The sequence below is a fragment of the Dermacentor silvarum genome, chromosome 6, assembly GCF_013339745.2.
Source record: "Dermacentor silvarum isolate Dsil-2018 chromosome 6, BIME_Dsil_1.4, whole genome shotgun sequence".
In the NCBI taxonomy this organism is placed as follows: Eukaryota; Metazoa; Arthropoda; class Arachnida; order Ixodida; family Ixodidae; genus Dermacentor; species Dermacentor silvarum.
The window spans coordinates 27,639,770-27,657,221 of NC_051159.1; the positions used below are offsets into that span (position 1 = coordinate 27,639,770).

Below are 17,452 nucleotides of genomic sequence, written 5' to 3' on the forward strand. Positions count from 1 at the left end.
CATATATATTTGGGCACTTTATTGTTGCTCATTTTGGATTCCTTGAGCAGGTAACCTTTCTTTGCTATGTGCGGTATGTTAGTTCTGCAAGCCTTCTGTTGGCAAAGAACCGTAACAGTCTTTTCAATTCCACTATGCCACCTTGGCATCAGATCATCCTTTTCTCTTGCAGTGCAAGCATGCCTGCAGCATTAGCATGCTGCATGTTTCATCTCACACATGTTCCAAGTATCAGGTCTGCTGAGTATATTTTTTCACTGTGAGAGAGCAACAAAAAAGTGCATTCAAAGAGACTGGGGATGTTGTTAGAAGTTACTGCTAGACTTCCATTGGCAAAGGAGTTTTGTTATGGTGAGTAGAAGATGAAAAGGTGAACATTCTGTCACATAAGAATTGGAGACACGCAGTCAACCAGACTAATGTGAAAAAAAAAAAAGTAGTAGTGGCTTAGCTTGGCTATGCCAGGATATACGTAGCGTGAGCGAAGGTTCAGCTGGTTATTCTTAGCTTTCCTGGTTGTCTAGGATTAGCTTGATTATCATGCTTACTGCTGCTTCAATGACACACACACGGTATACGCATTATGTGACACATGTATATTTATTTATTTTTTTTGCTCAACGTCTGGTGGCTTCTCTATTGCCACAAAGACGGCTCGGTGGCCAGTGTAGTAACACGCTGCCGTCTCGATGGCCCCAACGCAGTATTTTGAATTGTCTGTCTGTGATACACAGGATCAATGGTGGTTCCCCATTGGGTCGTCTTTACAGTTGGAACACTGGCTAAGTATAGGTTAAACGTGTCCTTCAAAGGAACACCAAGAGAGTCTGGCGCACGATTGAAGTCAGCAGCCACCACACACAGTTCACTTGGCGCACGACTGGGTATAGACGTAGTCACTACGTCTATAGTGTCACTAACTGAGTTGTTCGGCGACACCTACATGACTTCTATGACCACATCACTTTCGTCAAGCTGAACGGCACAGGCCCTTGGGCACCGCTATGTTTGGCAGTTCACTGGCAGCAATCCCATTCCTCATATAGATACAGACTCCAGAGCTTCTGGTAGCGTCAACACGACCTGCATAAGCAACCATGCTAAACTCGGGGATTGTGACAGCTTGTGATCCTGTGGCAACACCAACCTCTGTAAAGAGGAGAACGTCAGCACTGGTCAAGAGACGGTCAGCACAAACGTCCGCCATATGGTAAATCAACGATCGGACATTGAGCAGGGCGATTGTGTAGACCGTGGCGGATCAGTGCTTTACAGCGAGCATATGCTGTGTCCAGGCCGTGCTTGTTAAGGCGCTCAAACTCTGATACCAAAGCCTTATCTGGATTGCTAAGATGGTGGTAGAATCTTTGGTCTTGCTCCACGTTGGTCAGGTACAAGCCCTGGAGGGTAGTGACACGGCTAAGGGCAACGTACACCAGCTTTTGAGGGTGAGTCTTAGCATAGTCGTATACCACAGTGTCGAAGGTACCACCGTGCGACTTGTGTATCGTCATGGCGCTTGCTGGAACGAGAGGAAACTGGGTTCTGCGCACCGATACATGCCTCGAGGCTTTTCCCTTCTTGGCAAACGACATGGTGATGGGCTCGATCGGAACCCATTGTGCATACCGCCTCAGCCTTAATGGTAGCTCACTTTGGCCTTGGTTAACATTCCCACATCACTGGGACATTGCAGCCAAATTGTCTTAGGCATACCGTCAACGTTCAGCTCAACCTCCATGATCGTACCGGCCATGCCGTTGACCAAGCCATCCGTGACCTCAATGTTCTTCAGCAGCATATACGGCCGTTTTGTACAGAACGTCACCACAGATGGCAGGTTGCCACTCTCTAGACGACTGAGGTCTTCGATTGTCGCGAGGGCCTCACGTTCCTCTTGTCTGCTCTGATGGCCAGTCACCACGTGTATGGCGACACTGTCATGCTTGTATTCACCAAACTCGGCAAACATCCTATTTTAGGCGTCCACGTCCTTGTTACTAAAGAAGAGACGGACTGCCATGGGGCACTGTATAGCAGCCTGTTTGCGAGTGACGAAATGATCGGTAAGCACATGAATCTCGTCACCGTTCAGCTCCTTTCCATCACCTATCTTGGTGAGGAGACCCGAGAAACTTGCATCACTCTGTCTAACCACTTCGGTTAAAGGGAAGTATGAGAGATGGTGCCACACTTCCGCCGCTCCGCGGTCTCTTGTATACCTCACTTGCTCACACCGGAGGGAGCTGCCTAAGGTCCCCGCAGAAGATTACGTCGAACACCCCAAATGGCTCTGTCATCTTCGAAGCACTGATTTCTCTCAAGCGCATGTCCACTTGTCTGAGAAGGTCCGACGACAGCATGCTCACCTCATCCACGATGATGCACTTCACGTTGCGAAACAGCATCCGAAACGTATTCAAATCACTTGATGAAAGTCCCCGGTCCTCTCACCTGTTGGCCATAACGATCTTGAATGCAGAATGTACGGTTACGCCTTTCAACGCAACAGCTGCTTTACCGGTTGTTACACAGGCCACGTACGTATTCATCGCACTGTTTTCCTGGCCATCCCCATACAAGATGGTACGGTTACGACAGTAACGGTTGTAAACGTCCATGATGAAGCGCAACGTGAAGGTCTTACCACAGCCAGCAGGCCTGGTAAAGAAGATCTGCAGCGGTTTACCCATCTGGTCAGTCACGTGATGTATCACTTCCTGTATCAACGATGCCTGCCGTTCGTCAAGCAGTCTCATGCGCGCATAGAAATTGCTTAACGGCATAGCGTCGTCTTTACGGCGGACTCCAGGGCACGTGGCTGCAACCACCTTCTGTTGCATCTTCGTCGGGGACCAATTCAAAATTATCGTTCATGTCCACCAAGGTCGGCACCGCAGACCCGCCTCTCTTCAGGTTGTTCCACTTCTTCTGTTTGACTTGCTTCCAAACGGCCAACTGCCTCGCAAGCCGAAATCAACTCCGAAACGGTTACACCAGCAGAGTACCTCTGCTTGATTTTCATAATGGCTTGTTTGTTATCGTCAAATATTTTCTTAAAGGCATGTACAGCATGACATGTTCCCTCTTATAGTTTACCACATCGTCAATGCTGTAGTTTCGGCACCTAAGCACGGCTGGCTTCTGACGCTTCTTCAAGCTACTCGGATTGCACTCGACCATAAATTCGGCGAACGTCATCCCCTCCATTTCGGCTGGACGGTCTTCATACTGCTCAACCGGTGTCTTGTGCCAAATGTCACAACTCGTGGGCAACACTCCCTGTTCCTCCAACTCGGCCTTCGTCTTGCGGCTCCGATGGCGCTCTTCTGGCCAATGGGTGTTAACGTAAATGACGTCTCGGCTAATGGTACGCATGTCAAACCGCAGAAGAAACCAGGCAGCCACTTGGGCCGACATCTCAATTGCATTCAGCATCTGCACCCCTAGCTGTTGCATAGCGCTTTCAAACGACAGCTGGGCCGATGGGTCCTCTTCGATTAAAGCTTTAATGGTTCTGCCCAAGTTGGAGACGCCACGGTTAGCCTTGTTCATGTATTCCACCACGTAACACGCACAGGCGTAAACATTAATAATTACTTGGAGGTCTATGTTATACTTCAGCACTGAGGCTATCCAAGGGTTGAAAGGGTTGACATTCGTCTGATCCATATCCCTTTTAAGCAGCAGCGTAGGCCTGGCCACTCCACTGCGAATCACCTCCTCATACTCGTCAAAGTCACGTATGCCATGATGTTGAAGCATTTCAGCGAAGGACTGATAGGCAGTGATGTCAAGAGCACTATGCAACTCATCATGAGCCTTCTTCAGGAAGCGATGCCATTTCAAACCGGCTTCGTCGTTGTTGGCAGGGGCCTGTTGCTGAGTAAGCACTTTAGTCCTCGGCATCGGCCAGAACGGAGAATGGAACCTGCACTTCTTACGACCACCTTTATAGCACGTGTGAGTGTGCTGGTGTTCCTGGCACCTCGGCCGCTCCAAAGCATTGTGATCCACGGACAGGAGGTGCTCTGCCATCCTCACGGTGTTTGGCATGAAGTCGTTTTCCACCTCCTCATCCAGAGCTTGATTCAGCCACAAGAGCAGATGAGCATGGGGGCTACCCCTATGCTGAAACTCTATGCGCTTGAAACTTTCCACCGCGTGGTACGGCTTAAATGGGTGAATCCGGGAGTTTCGCAGCACTTTCATAATCACCCTAATCATGTGTTCAAAGTAAATTGTACACGTGGCTGGATCGTTATTCACCAATGTCGCCGCGAAGCTCTGGTTCATCTCGTCTTCGTCCACGCCCAACTCCTGGGGTCTAACCTGCAATTTCTCAAGCAGTTTCAGCAAATTTGGCCAATGCACTTCAGATGCAGAAAGCGTAAGAAACACCTTCGGCTTCCCAAGCTGCCTAATCATGGCGAACAGCTCGCTCTTCCTTTTGTGCCAGTACTGCACAGTGTTTGGGACACCTTCCATGAATCCCAAATCCTGTTCAATCAACTGTTTAACCTTGTCAGAATCTTTGACATCCTGTCTGGTCAGACCATGAGTTGTCGCATTGTTCTGATACATCATAGTGATCTGCAATGAAACACAGTGACGCAACCCCTTCATAGCCATGTACAGTACATGCATCGGCAAAGCACCCCGTCCATTTTTCCTCCGAATCTCACTCGAGGCAATGGAGAACGGAGTAGGCTTAGCTTCGGGGGCTATACAACGAGCCTGGCCCAAGTATATTTGGGGGAAAGACAGCTCCTCAGCATGGCTATCATACAAGATGCTGACAGGTCTCTTGCCCTCTCCTGGTGCCATGGTTAAGACCGTGTCTTCATCGTACACCAAACTATGCTGGTCCAATGTCAAAGCTGTGGCCACATTAATCGGATCATCTAAAACGTCAAGATCCGGACAAGCCTCCATGTTAACGTTTTCGTCTGGCGCGACGGCTTCCCGATACAGCCTCTCCAAACGTCCCTCGTCAATGTTTATGCCGTAGTGTTTATGCAGCAGCGAGTCTCTCAGTACCTCAACCCATGGTCCAAGCACATCGCAAGAAACCATGTTTGACAGATAGGTAGTCTTGGCAAACATTCTCCTCTTTATGTTCACCACTATGCATTTATCATTTTCCAAGCTGCGAGGCAACTGCTTTAGCATCTCGCCCATGTCTACCGGCACGTTGACCACTGGTCCCTTAATGCCAAACTGACCATTTCTCCAGTTCATTAGACGACGGATCTGAACGAAGGGAATCCGTGGCGAAAGTAAACATTCGGCCACATCGTTCAGAACTGGTAGACCTGGTGGCATGGGCGGGTAAAGATACCCATTGGTAATGCTAAAGAGTGGAATCTTCTACTTAACGAGAAAGCTCTTGCACGTTGTACAAACCCGCGCCACGGTTTCACCCCACTCAGGCGGCGCCGTTAAACTCAACGTTTCACGCATGGCACTACTCACCGGCGTCAAGTCTTTCATGTGCCACAGTCTTTCACCCACGTCGCACACATATCCAAACGGATTGCTTACGAAGTCTGTCTCGAAGGTCTGAGTCGCACTGGCGCTTTCACAAAGCTTCACCGTATAGTTAGTCAATCGGTGAGCCTTGACGTCATCGACGGCATCTTGTTGTTGCTGCTGCTGAGATGGTCGGGCACGTCGCTCAGCCTCCTGGCAACGCCGCTTTGCTAGATGTTCCTCCCTTTGCTCCAGTGTCTCCGCAGCACGTTCAGCCTACTTCTGTTCATTCTTCCTACGCTCAACCGCTAATTGCCAGGCAACTACTTCGGGATCCGATGAGTTAAGCTTCTCCACTCTTCTGCGCCGCTGAGCAGCAATTTCGCTCTCCTTCTCCATGGCTGTACCACACTGGCAAACGCCCAGCACAAACAATCAAATGCCCGCCGCGCCAGCTGTGCGCCATGTGACGTCACTGCTCCTAGCGCATGCGCAGCACGGCTCTCCAGGAGCCACACGAAACTGCTCAACCTCGGTCAGTGTAGCTCACGCTACAAAAGGAATTTAATGGCTGGATTTTGGAAGTAGATAAGAAAGCAGCATAAGGAGTGATAAATGGGTATACTACAGCTCAGACATATCCAAATAAATAAAATCTTGAAAGCAATGGCGGGGAAATAAATGACAAATAGCAATAATAGCAGCAAGTATGAAAATTTTAATAGGAAAAACTCGCAACTCTCCCAGACCAGAAAAAGAAATCTTAGAAGGACGCAAAACATTTAGCAATACAAAGCAGCAAGAAGAGCACAGCTTTCATAACAGGTTATTAACAACAAATCAGAAATATATTGCTGGGGAAAACAGTGGAAGTCTGTATTCTAATGAAAGATTAAATTTAAAGATCTTTGCAAAATACAGTCGAACCCACTTATAGCGATCCCAGGTACAACAATCTATCGGTTATATCGACCACATTTCAGTGCATTTACGATTTTCCGACTCCCCTATGGAAACTGCTTCCAAATATAACAAACGTTTTTTTTTAAATCACCATACTGCTACAATGAACGCTTCAAACCCGGCCACGATAAAAAGAGGGCACCGCAAAACCAATCGAGTATGTGCGCCCACTGCACTAGGGCTAACCGGGTAGTGGTCCACCAAGCGCGCGAATAAGTAGTCGTGAGAGCAAAGGTCCCACGTAACCAACTTGTTACGGGCCTGTGAGCATCTGCAACGGGGATGAAGCGCTCAGCGGAAGAGAGCTTAGGGGGAGAGGACGCCCGGGGGCTGCCACTCGGGAGGCCAATCAGGGCGTGTCCTGGTGATGTTTGCTTGTGCGGCAACTCAAACCCGAGAAGGAGTAGCACGGTTTGCGCGGAAAATTAGATCCAGTGCGCTTGCCGGGTCCGCCATGTTGCCGTTACTGCGGTGGTTCCCGGAGATCGAGCTAGGCACAATGTGCAAGCTGGGGGACGAGACGCGGGAAGGCACTTCGATCCCCACAAGGTTTTTAATGCATTTTCTCGATGGGGTGCTTACCGGGACTGCACTAATCTGTTGTAAAACCCGGAATGTCTCAAAATCAGGGGAGGCATAACCAGGGTTAAGCTACAGTGGAATCTCTTTGATATGATTCTGCATAATAAGTTTTTCGGGATAATACGTTTTCTTTCTTATACAGTCAATGACAGATTTTTCGGACATACCCGATAATTCGGACGCCTTCGCGGCACTGCCACATACCTCATGGAGACAATGTATAAAAACGTCTGAAATTTTGGACGCGAAAAACCTTAGCCGTCCGATTTTCCGGACTTTTTGTCATGACCGCAGGTCCGAAACGGCATTAATCGAAGCCGCTACCACCGCCATTTTGATTATCTCACCTCCTCGAACCGGCGCTCTCGCACACAGACCCGCTTGCAGCCGTAGCCACCATGGTGGTAACGCTAGGCCTAGCTGCTTCGACATTTGCTACCAAGCTTCTTTCTGTTCGGCGCCGTGTCTTTTATTGAAACAATTAGCTGCTGTTAGCAATGGCGCCGACTTCGCCTTTGTAATCCTCACCAATGTCTCGGAAACTCGGAAAGCACGGCGCGTTGCATAATGCTGTTTCCAAAAATTAGATTCGCCTCAATACAGCAATGTTACCCAGTGAAGCATAGGCAAAGTATTGCGGTGAAGCATATCAAGAGTGGGAAGGGGCAGTTGTCACGGGGCACTGTATGTATTCCTTAATTATACACGCGTGTACCCGCTGCCTCCTAGCACAGTACGAGCTACGATATGCCTAATAAGTGTACGGGCAGGCCATCATAGCTATTTCGGACGTGCCTGTGGCAATTTGAGCCCTTGGGGGCAGTTAAAGGCATGTATTCGTTTTTTCGGACTGCCCGATTTTTCGGACGTTTTTGCCCTAGGGAGTCTGAAAAATTGAAAAATTGGATGTTGACTGTATACGATTATTTTCAGATAACACGATTTTCGGATGATACGTTTTATTTTCCGGTTCCCCTGAAGATCATTTCAACGAGATTCCACTGTATTAGTTTTAGAAGAATGCTGCCATTATGAATGATGCCACAAGAAAGATGTCAGCAATTTCACAAGCTATGAAGCTGCTACTGTTTGTTATTGTGCAAAATGTGCTCTAAAATGGTTTTTAATAAAACCTGGGCAATGTGTATCATGAAAAAAAAAAAAAAAACATGCTGGCTTCAGAAATGTGCATATTCAACAGATCATAGTACCATCATGCACATTACTGAGAAATGTACAGAAAATAACCAACCTTTGTATGTTGCTTCTTGGATTATTAAAAGGCATTCAGTTAACTAGTGACACCAGGGGTCATGGAGGCATTGCATTGTCAAGATGTGGAGCAAGCATATGTAGAGCTATGCTGCCAAATAATTCTTCACAAGAAAAGTGGAAGTATACTGGTCAAGAAAGGTGTCAGACAAGAAAACACAATCTCTTCACAATTTTTCACTGTCTCTCTGCAGGAAGTATTCAAGCTTGAGTGGAGAGGATTAGATGTAAGGATTAGCCCCTTAAAGGGCTCATTTTCCTTTAAAAATTCTGCCATAGTGGCAAATATTTTTATGTGATATGCCCTAATAGAGAATTTTAGCTTGTACATAAACTTCTTACCGTTTATGGATTGCTGGGTTACCACAGCCGTGGATGGCAGTAGCAAGCTGGCAGCCCATTCAAAACATTTTTGTGTCATGTGAGTGTTCTTGTCGAAGAAAAATGACAAAAGGACTACATATTAATTATTGTGTTGCTATCAATGCTTTACACAAGCAGTAAAGTAGAATATGGTAGTATTATCTTAGTAGCTTAGATTAATATTAGCTGTATTAGCTTTGTGTGCTCTCTGTTTGAACTCTGTGTCAAAAGATGTCACTACAAGTGTTGTTGCTGCTGTACACCTCTCAGCTAACCGGCTTTCCGTAACTCCGTTTATGGACAAGCTGAAACTCTATTAACATTGTTAGAAATTGGAAATGTGTGTGCAATTATTGCGGAAAATCTATTTCAATAAAATCTATGACAATAGAATGTCTACGGCCATCTTCGTTGTGAGAAGGGCTTGTTGTAAACTAAAAAGTAATGATTGCTCATGACTAGCTGAGGTTAACTCTGCTATCCCTAAGGTTATCTATCCCTAATTTACTCAGCTATTGCTCATCCCTAGAGGGTTAACTGTGGCATTTGTTAACCACCGTGAAAGAGGGGACGCTTCTAAAGACACACCATCCTTTTTCACAGTATGGGATAGAAGTAAATGATGCCACTTCGGCTTGTGGCGGCTGATGCTGCGAGGAGCTGCAGAAACCTTTTCGAAATGTGTGGAGACTGGTCTGCCAATGATTCTGTCTTCAGCATGATGATTATTACTATAGTATAAGCATTTGAAATGAATGGAGGCATGGTGGCATAGCCAGCAAAGGCCACCAATGGGTTTATGAACCTATCTACGGGATAATGTGCACGGCATAGTAGTGGCATCGGAGGTGTACCGCATGCTTTTAATAGGCGGTAACCCTGTCACACCGCCATTCTCTCCCACCTGCTTGCAGTGCATACAGTTGCCACGTTGGCTCAGCAAGCTACACACACCATGCCAGAAGTGAGACAGGTACAAAGACAATTAGCTGCAGAGACGTTCGCTTGAAATGTGGATAACAGACAGGCGCAGAAACCGTCCCAGCACAAGGGCAATGCACACTTAGATGACAAACTGCACACAAATTGCACTTGATGTTATTTTATTCATTTGTTACTTCAAAGGCCCCTAGTCAAGGAGTATTGCATGAGGTGTGGGTCAATTTACAAATTAGTACTTTCGATACAATTCTTGCAACTGGCAGAATGTGAGTGAAGCATAACGTGGGAAAGCAGGTCATTCCAGTCCTTTGCTTTTTTGTATGAAGAAGGATTAGAGGTGGGCACAAGTGCAAGTACCGTAAAAACCGGACTATAGGTCGAACCGGAATATAGGTCGACCCCCCCAACTAACCAATTCTAATAATAAAACAAAATCGTTTTCAATGGCAAAAGTACCGAAAGGCACCCTTACCTTTAAACAAATGCGACTCAGCCGGTTGCACAATGGTGACAGTATTTATTTAAATGCTGTTTGTTGGGTGCCGTGATAATAAGGTGGTGACAAACACGCGGGTCGATGGTCACACGATACGAAGTCCATGGCAACCTGGCGGGTTGCCGTGGGCTTCAGCGTACTCAATCGCCTTTTTCTTGAAGGCGACGGTGAGTTGCCGTCGGGTTCCGCTCACTTTGAAACAAAATGTGAAAAAGCAGCCTGAATGCGATGGCGAAGGCAGCTGTTTACTTCATCTACCCATTGTTGCAAGACTTCCCTAGTTTTTCTGCCCATGTCCGGTATATAAGACGAGGGTCGACTATTTGCAATGGTTTTTTGAAAAAAAGTTCGACCTATATTCCGGTTTTTACGGTACTCTGGGGATAAACAGCTTTGGTGTGGCTTGTTTGACAGGAATAGTGATGACTTGGTGTGATGACAGAACAGCCAAGCTTGTGGGGTCTCACATGTGCTCTTGGGACAAAGGAACGACACATAGTAGTGCAAACAATCACAAGGGCATTTATTGCACCTTTCATACACTAATACACACTAGCCGAATTACAACCAATAGAACATTCACACGGGCGCGCGACAAATCAAGGAAGTCCGACTCACCGCGACCCGATAGCGAGCGAATACGTTCGCCCCATGCTATGACACCATCGCCCAGTCGTTCACGTGTACAGTCACGCGAACGGTGGCGCGCTCGAACGATCCGTGTTTGTCCATACCGGTGTCCCGCTCTTAGCCTCGCGCGACAGTCGCGCGAAGCGGGCCGGCGCACGTGCGAAGCGTTCGTGCGTGTTGGTCGCCGAGCCCCAGCCAAAGAGAGAGCGCCTCCGACCTTTTTCTCCCAAGTGACCTCGCCGTTCGGTGGCGCCAGCATCGCGACACTAGCGCAGCATCGCGACACTAGCGCCATCTCTCGCAACGCGCCGCAACCACCGCCGGGCTTAGCCACGCAGAGAAGCTGGACTACAGGAGACATGCGGGGAAAACAACATCAGGGGACGCGTGAGAGTCGCGCATCCCCACAAGCTGTGAGTAATAAAATTTGTAGGATAGCCAAAACCGACATGTTTTACGCATAGATTCTAAACTGACAAGGTTAGCAAGCTATTAAAGTTTTGTTAAGCTAGTCTGAAGGAAAAAATCGCGAGTGAATAAGCCTAGCTGCAGCAGTTCAGGTTAGAAAAATGTGGGTCCCATATTTGTCAAGGTCTGAAGGTTGTAAACAAGATGTAAGGTACTTTGGAATCATGAAAAGCCTTTATAGGGCATGAGCATAAAAAAAAATACATTTATCACCACTGAACATGCACTACAAACTCAATAGAAAAACCCTAAGGCACAGCAAGCTATCCACAGTGCAAGGTAATTCAAGGTATTCTCTAACACATGATATCTTGGACAATTCAAAAATGTTTACAATGAGTCCACCGACGTGGCCACACCACGTCATTATTGCTGCTTCTAACGACACGTCGTTGGGCCCGCCGATGTGTCGGGGATTCGACGTCGCTGTGTCCGCCGTTCAGTCTACAGTTGACCTGGTCAGGGCGTCAGGACGGTGCGGTGACCAAGGCGCCTGAATCTGGCCAGTTGACTCTGCTAGTCTGCGGATCGTAGCCGCAGGGAGTCCCAAAAATGGCGCTGTCAGCCTGTAGCTGAGCTCTCCAGTGGGGCACCTGCTCAGCTCACAGGTCGCAGTCACGGCAGCTGAAGCACAGCTTCCGTTGGGTTGCCGCCGTCTCTGCGATCCGTCTGTCCCATCCAGCCTGAAACTGCTGAAATGCGAACTGAAACTGTTGTTGGAATGAGCCCATAACAGCTTACACTGTAAAAGTATCCGACCTTTGGCCGAAGAAAGAAAACTGGCATAACTGGTGCATTGGAAACCAAATCACCCTCAATGTAGTCTCCTTGGGACTCCACACACTTCTCCCAGCGGTGCTGCCATTGTTGGAAGCATTCCGAGAAGGCCCCTTTTTCGGAATGGAGTTTACCTCAGCTGTCGTTGCAGCCATAATGTCCTCTCTTGTCTGAAATCACGCTCCCTTCAATGGCCTCTTGATTTTGGGAAACAGCCAGAAGTCGCAGGGGGCCATATCAGGAGAGTAAGGAGCCTGTTGAACTACAGGAGTCTGCTTTTTCGCCAAAAAAGTCTGAATCAAGTGCGAGGAATGTGGAGGAGCATTCTTGTGATGGATGTGCCAATTTCATGTTGACCACAACTCTGGTCTCTTGCGCCACACAGCATCACGTAGGCGGCGGAGGAGATCCCTGTAGTACTCTTTGGCGATTGTTTGACCCTGTGGTGCATACTCGTGGTGTACCACACCGCGAGAGTCAAAGAAAGCAGTCGGCATCACTTTGACGTTGCTGCGCACTTGGTGAGCCATCCTTGGTCTTGGTGATGTGGAATGCTTCCACTGTGACGACTGGGATTTCGTTTCCTGATCGTACCCTTACACCCAAGACTCGTCACCAGTGATTATGGTGTTCATGAAGTCGGGGTCACTGTTTGTGGAATCCAGCATGTCCTGTGAGACTTCAACACGAAGTTGCTTGTGCTCCACCGTGAGCAGCTTCGGCAGGAATTTCGCTGCAACTCTCTTCACGACCAAATCTTCGGTCATAATGGAATGTGCAGAAAAAGTGCTGATGCCCAACTCTTCCGCAATTTCTCTCGGATAGTCACACGACGGTCCCGCATCATCACAGCGTTCGCTTCGGCAATCACCTGGTCATTTTGGCATGTTGATGGCCGACCAGAGCGTGGCTCGCTCTCCACCGATGTATGACCGCCTAAACTGGTTGTACCACTCCTTAATCTGTGTGCTGCTCATAGCATCGTCACTGAAAGCCATCTGAATCTTCCAAATGGTTTCCACTTGGCTGTTGCCCAGTTTCTGGCACAATTTGATGCAATAGCGCTGCTCCAGTCACTCCGTCATTTTCCTTGCAGTAAAAAAACCAACGAGAGCACTGTGCACTACCTCACTCAGACGCTGCGTCCCAGCGACTGATGCTATCGGCAGGCGGGAAAAACTTTGCGCATACGCACAAAGGTTCAAGGTCAGCTGATGCAAGCGCTCGTTTCATATCCATCAGGTGTTCGCAAAATAAAAAAATATAATAACGTCGGATACTTTTCTAACAGATCTCGTACAACTTAAGCACAACCTACAGACAGGGTGGCGTCGAACTGTTATTTGAATGTACGAGAAAACATAATTCTATTACGAGGAAGCTCAAACACAAACCTCTTTTGCCAGCATATTTCTACCATAAAAACCCCGGCTCACTTGGGCAGCCTACTTGTGAAAATCTTATCCAGATGGCGCTGGCATCCTCGGCAGGTCAAAAATGCATTTTGGACATGCGCGCCCGTTGGGGCAATAGCAAACAATTAATAAAATAATGAAAAAAGCTCCTAGAGCCTTCACATTTTAATATAAGCGACTGATATTGCCCCTGGAGTCTTCCCAGCAATGCATTCCCCGCAGGGGCGTCTGCGTAAGCAGGCGTTTCGTGTGTTGCGACACCACGGACCTGAGCACATGAGGGTTGGCCCCTCCCGCGTCTAACCATACGTGGCCTAGCCATGTCCGGGGAAAAGAGCATCCTGGAGGTTGGGCCGAAGCCGGGTGTTTGGACCTTTATGGCCCCTCGGCGGAGGCAACACACCTCTTTGGTCTTCGCTTCACGTAGACGGCACCCCCGGACTGACCCACCCAGGGAAATCGGTAGTTGCCTTTTCCTATCCTTCTCTCCAATCTTTGTCTTTCTCTCTCACTTTTAACCTTCTCTGTCTCCTCCTCTCTCCATGGAAGTAATCTTTCCTGGCGGCAAGGGTTAACCCTGTGTATTATATCCTACCTTGGGTATATATATTAGGTTATAGTGGCGGTGTTTCTCAAAACCTGCAACGTCCCCTTGTTGGGCTCGGAGGTGGCTGGCTACCACCGCCGTCGAATATCCAAGAAACTCTATGGAATCATCATTCCCCCCCTTTACCAGATCACCGTCATAAAAGAGGGTACACCGATGCATCATTTGAATTTACATTCAGAAGCCATGTCCCAACATTTGTAAAGTACCATGCGATCCACAGTGTAGGAAACACTTCCGCGAGAAAGCTTTCCCCATTTATGATGGCAAAGATCCTAACACAAAAACTCAGACGAGCCTACAAGGCTTCAAAGATGTATAGTGGAGATATACTCCTTGAACTAAAAGACAAACAACAAGTAGAAAAGCTTTCGGATGTCACCAGTATCGGTGATGTAGCAGTAATAATTTCACCCCATCACTCACTAAACACGAGCCGGGACGTGATCTCCGAGGAAGACCATGAATTTGAGTGATGAGGAACTCCTTGAGGGTTTCCAGGAGCAAGGCATCACAGAAGTCCAGATAATCGTCCTTCGACGAAAGAATCAAGAAATTCCCACAAAGCATGTCATTCTCACATTTGCCACCAGCACATCGCCCAGTTCCCTTGAGGCTGGCTACGTCAAGGTCAATGTCAGGCCGTATATTCCCAATCCTAGACGATGCTTTAAGTGCCAACAGTTTGGCCATGTTTCTCCTTCTTGTAGAGGCAAAGCAACTTGTGCAAAATGGAGCTCCATTGATCATGAATCCGACAAATGTAATTCTTCTCCACACTGCACAAACTACAGAGGTGATCACCCTGCTTACTCATGGTCATGTCCCGTCTGGAAAAAAAAAAAATCACAGCATATCCACGAAGTGAATGATGATGAGTGGGCGAAGCACCGGGGGATCATTCGGGTAAACCACAGCTACGGACGAGAGATAAAGAGAGCGCGCGTCGGGAACGAACGCCCTTGTGCAATGCAGCACCCCTAGCTACGGACGAGAAAGAGAGCGCGCGTTGGGAACGAACGCCCTTGTGCACCGCAGCGGCCCTAGCTACCGACGAGAAAGAAAGAGAGAGCGCGTTGGGAACGAGAGAAAGAGAACGCGCGTCGGGAACGAACGCCCTTGTGCACCGCAGCGAACCTAGCTACGGAAGAGAGAGAAAAACACAGGAAGCGTTCTCCGGAAGCCGGAAGCTGGCTTCCGGAACCAGAAGCGGAACCAGAAGTGGAAACGGAAGCGGAAGTCGGCTTCCGGTTATACTATACATATATATGTATATATGCTGTGGGGTCTCACACGGGCTCTTGGGACAAAGGAACGACACATAGTAGTGCAAACAATCACAAGGGCATTTATTGCACCTTTCATACACTAATACACACTAGCCGAATTACAACCAATAGAACATTCACACGCGCGTGCAACAAATCAAGGAAGTCCGACTCACCGCGACCCGATAGCGAGCGAATACGTTCGCCCCATGCTATGACACTATCGCCTAGTCGTTCACGTGTACAGTCACGCGAACGACTACCGGTGTCCCGCTCTAAGCCTCGCGCGACGGTCGCGCGAAGCGTTCGTGCGTGTTGGTCGCCGATCCCCAGCCAAAGAGAGAGCGCCTCCGACCTTTTTCTCCCAAGTGACCCCGCCGTTCGGTGGCGTTAACATCACGACACTAGCGCCATCTCTCGCAACGCGCCGCAACAGGAGACATGCGGGGAAAACAACATCAGGGGACGCGTCAGAGTCGCGCATCCCCACATCCCCCCAACCTTAAATCACTACACATACGCCGGCGAAACATGTCACAAGGCCTATCAACGCGCGCGTCGCGAACAAAAGTTAGTACATGCGACAGTGGCGCCGCCGAGTAAATGTCCGTGCGTTATCCACAACGTGCGAGCCGACATTGACTCTGGGGTTCACCGCTGGCGTCCGTTGGTCACAGCACCACGTCTGCAGATTCGATGGCACGACTCCAGCCCAGGACTCCGGAAACGGTGACGCAGAAGTCGGCACGAGCAAGCGTCGCTCGCGCGCTGCTGACGAGAGCCGCAGTAGCCGTTGGTGACTGCCGGCTCTTTTCCCAGCCGCCGAGGGTTGCGAGCTGGACATTGGCGGCCGCCGAAGTCGCTGCGCCGAATTGACTACAGGCATCTCCAAAGCCTGGGGTAGCTCGATTGTAGTCCGGGGCAGCAGCGCTGACGATGTGCAGGTGACAGCAAACCAGGGGTGACTCCGCTCACGCTGCGTACACTCAACACACTCGACAAACACTAAAGTAGTGCAAGGGAGAGGAATTCGGCACACGCATCGCCCACGTGGTACGATGTTCAATTCGGCTAGCGAAATTTCGGATGGCACTTCAGATGCTAATTTCGCGTGAACAAAGCTTGCTTTCTTGAGTCGAACGAGTAATTTCAATTCGTGCGAGGCGAACTAATGAGGGAAGCAATGTGCGACATCTCAACACCACGGTCCACCACGTTGTGCCCCTCAACGTGCGACAGGCGGCTTTGTTAAGCCTTAGGCCTATTGCGTCGCTACTTTGACAACAACCGTCATCAAAAATAAACAAAAAAAACACCTAGAATGGGCACAAAAACAGGCAGCCGCAAGGAGACGTTAGCTCTGTGAGGTGGTCCTACTCCGCTCGGTGCACACAGCATCCGAGTTGACGGCGCCCACCGTCCCAGACGGTGTCGGAGCGCCCGGTGCCAGGCCGCAATACCAGTCAGCCTGTAGCGGCACCCGTGGCCCGCGGCCACCCGGCTCCCTGAGCCTCGACTTCCGAAGTCAAAGATATAGAAGAAGCTGTTTACATAAGAAATTCGGACCACCCACGAGGCTTCCGTACTCACTCGCTTCAGGCTTGCCAATGCTCCGCGGGCGCTAGGCCTCGCTCTCCCAGGATGCAGACCACGTGGCTCTCGTACCGACGAGTGTACTTCAAAACACTCGCGAAAAGGCTTAGCATGTTGAAAAGTTCAAACACGCTACAGCAACCGTCGTCGCGCTCAAGAAAGCACACCGCCGACACTAGCGATCAAAATCCACGCTAGGACTACGCTTCGGTTGAAACATCTCGAATCGAGCAAAGCTGTTAAAATTATCGTCCGATGCCCCAAGAGCCCCACGTTGGGCGCCAGATGTGGGGTCTCACATGTGCTCTTGGGACAAAGGAACGACAACACAGTAGTGCAGACAATCGAAAGGGCATTTATTGCACCTTTCATACACTAATACATGCTAGCCGAATTACAACCAATAGAAGATTCACACGGGCGCGCGACAAATCAAGGAAGTCCGACTCACCGCGACCCGATAGTGAGCGAATACGTTCGCCCCATGCTGTGACACCATCGCCTTGTCGTTCACGTGTACAGTCACGCGAACGGTGGCGCGCTCGAACGATCCGTGTTTGTCCATACCGGTGTCCCGCTCTAAGCCTCACGCGACGGTCGCGCG

At 49.1% G+C, this 17,452-nt stretch overlaps 1 protein-coding gene across 1 annotated transcript in view; it reads left to right on the plus strand.

Moving 5' to 3' along the window:
* Positions 1-17,452, plus strand: part of LOC119455342 (nuclear factor related to kappa-B-binding protein-like) — a 199,004-nt gene that overhangs the window by 71,081 nt on the left and 110,471 nt on the right.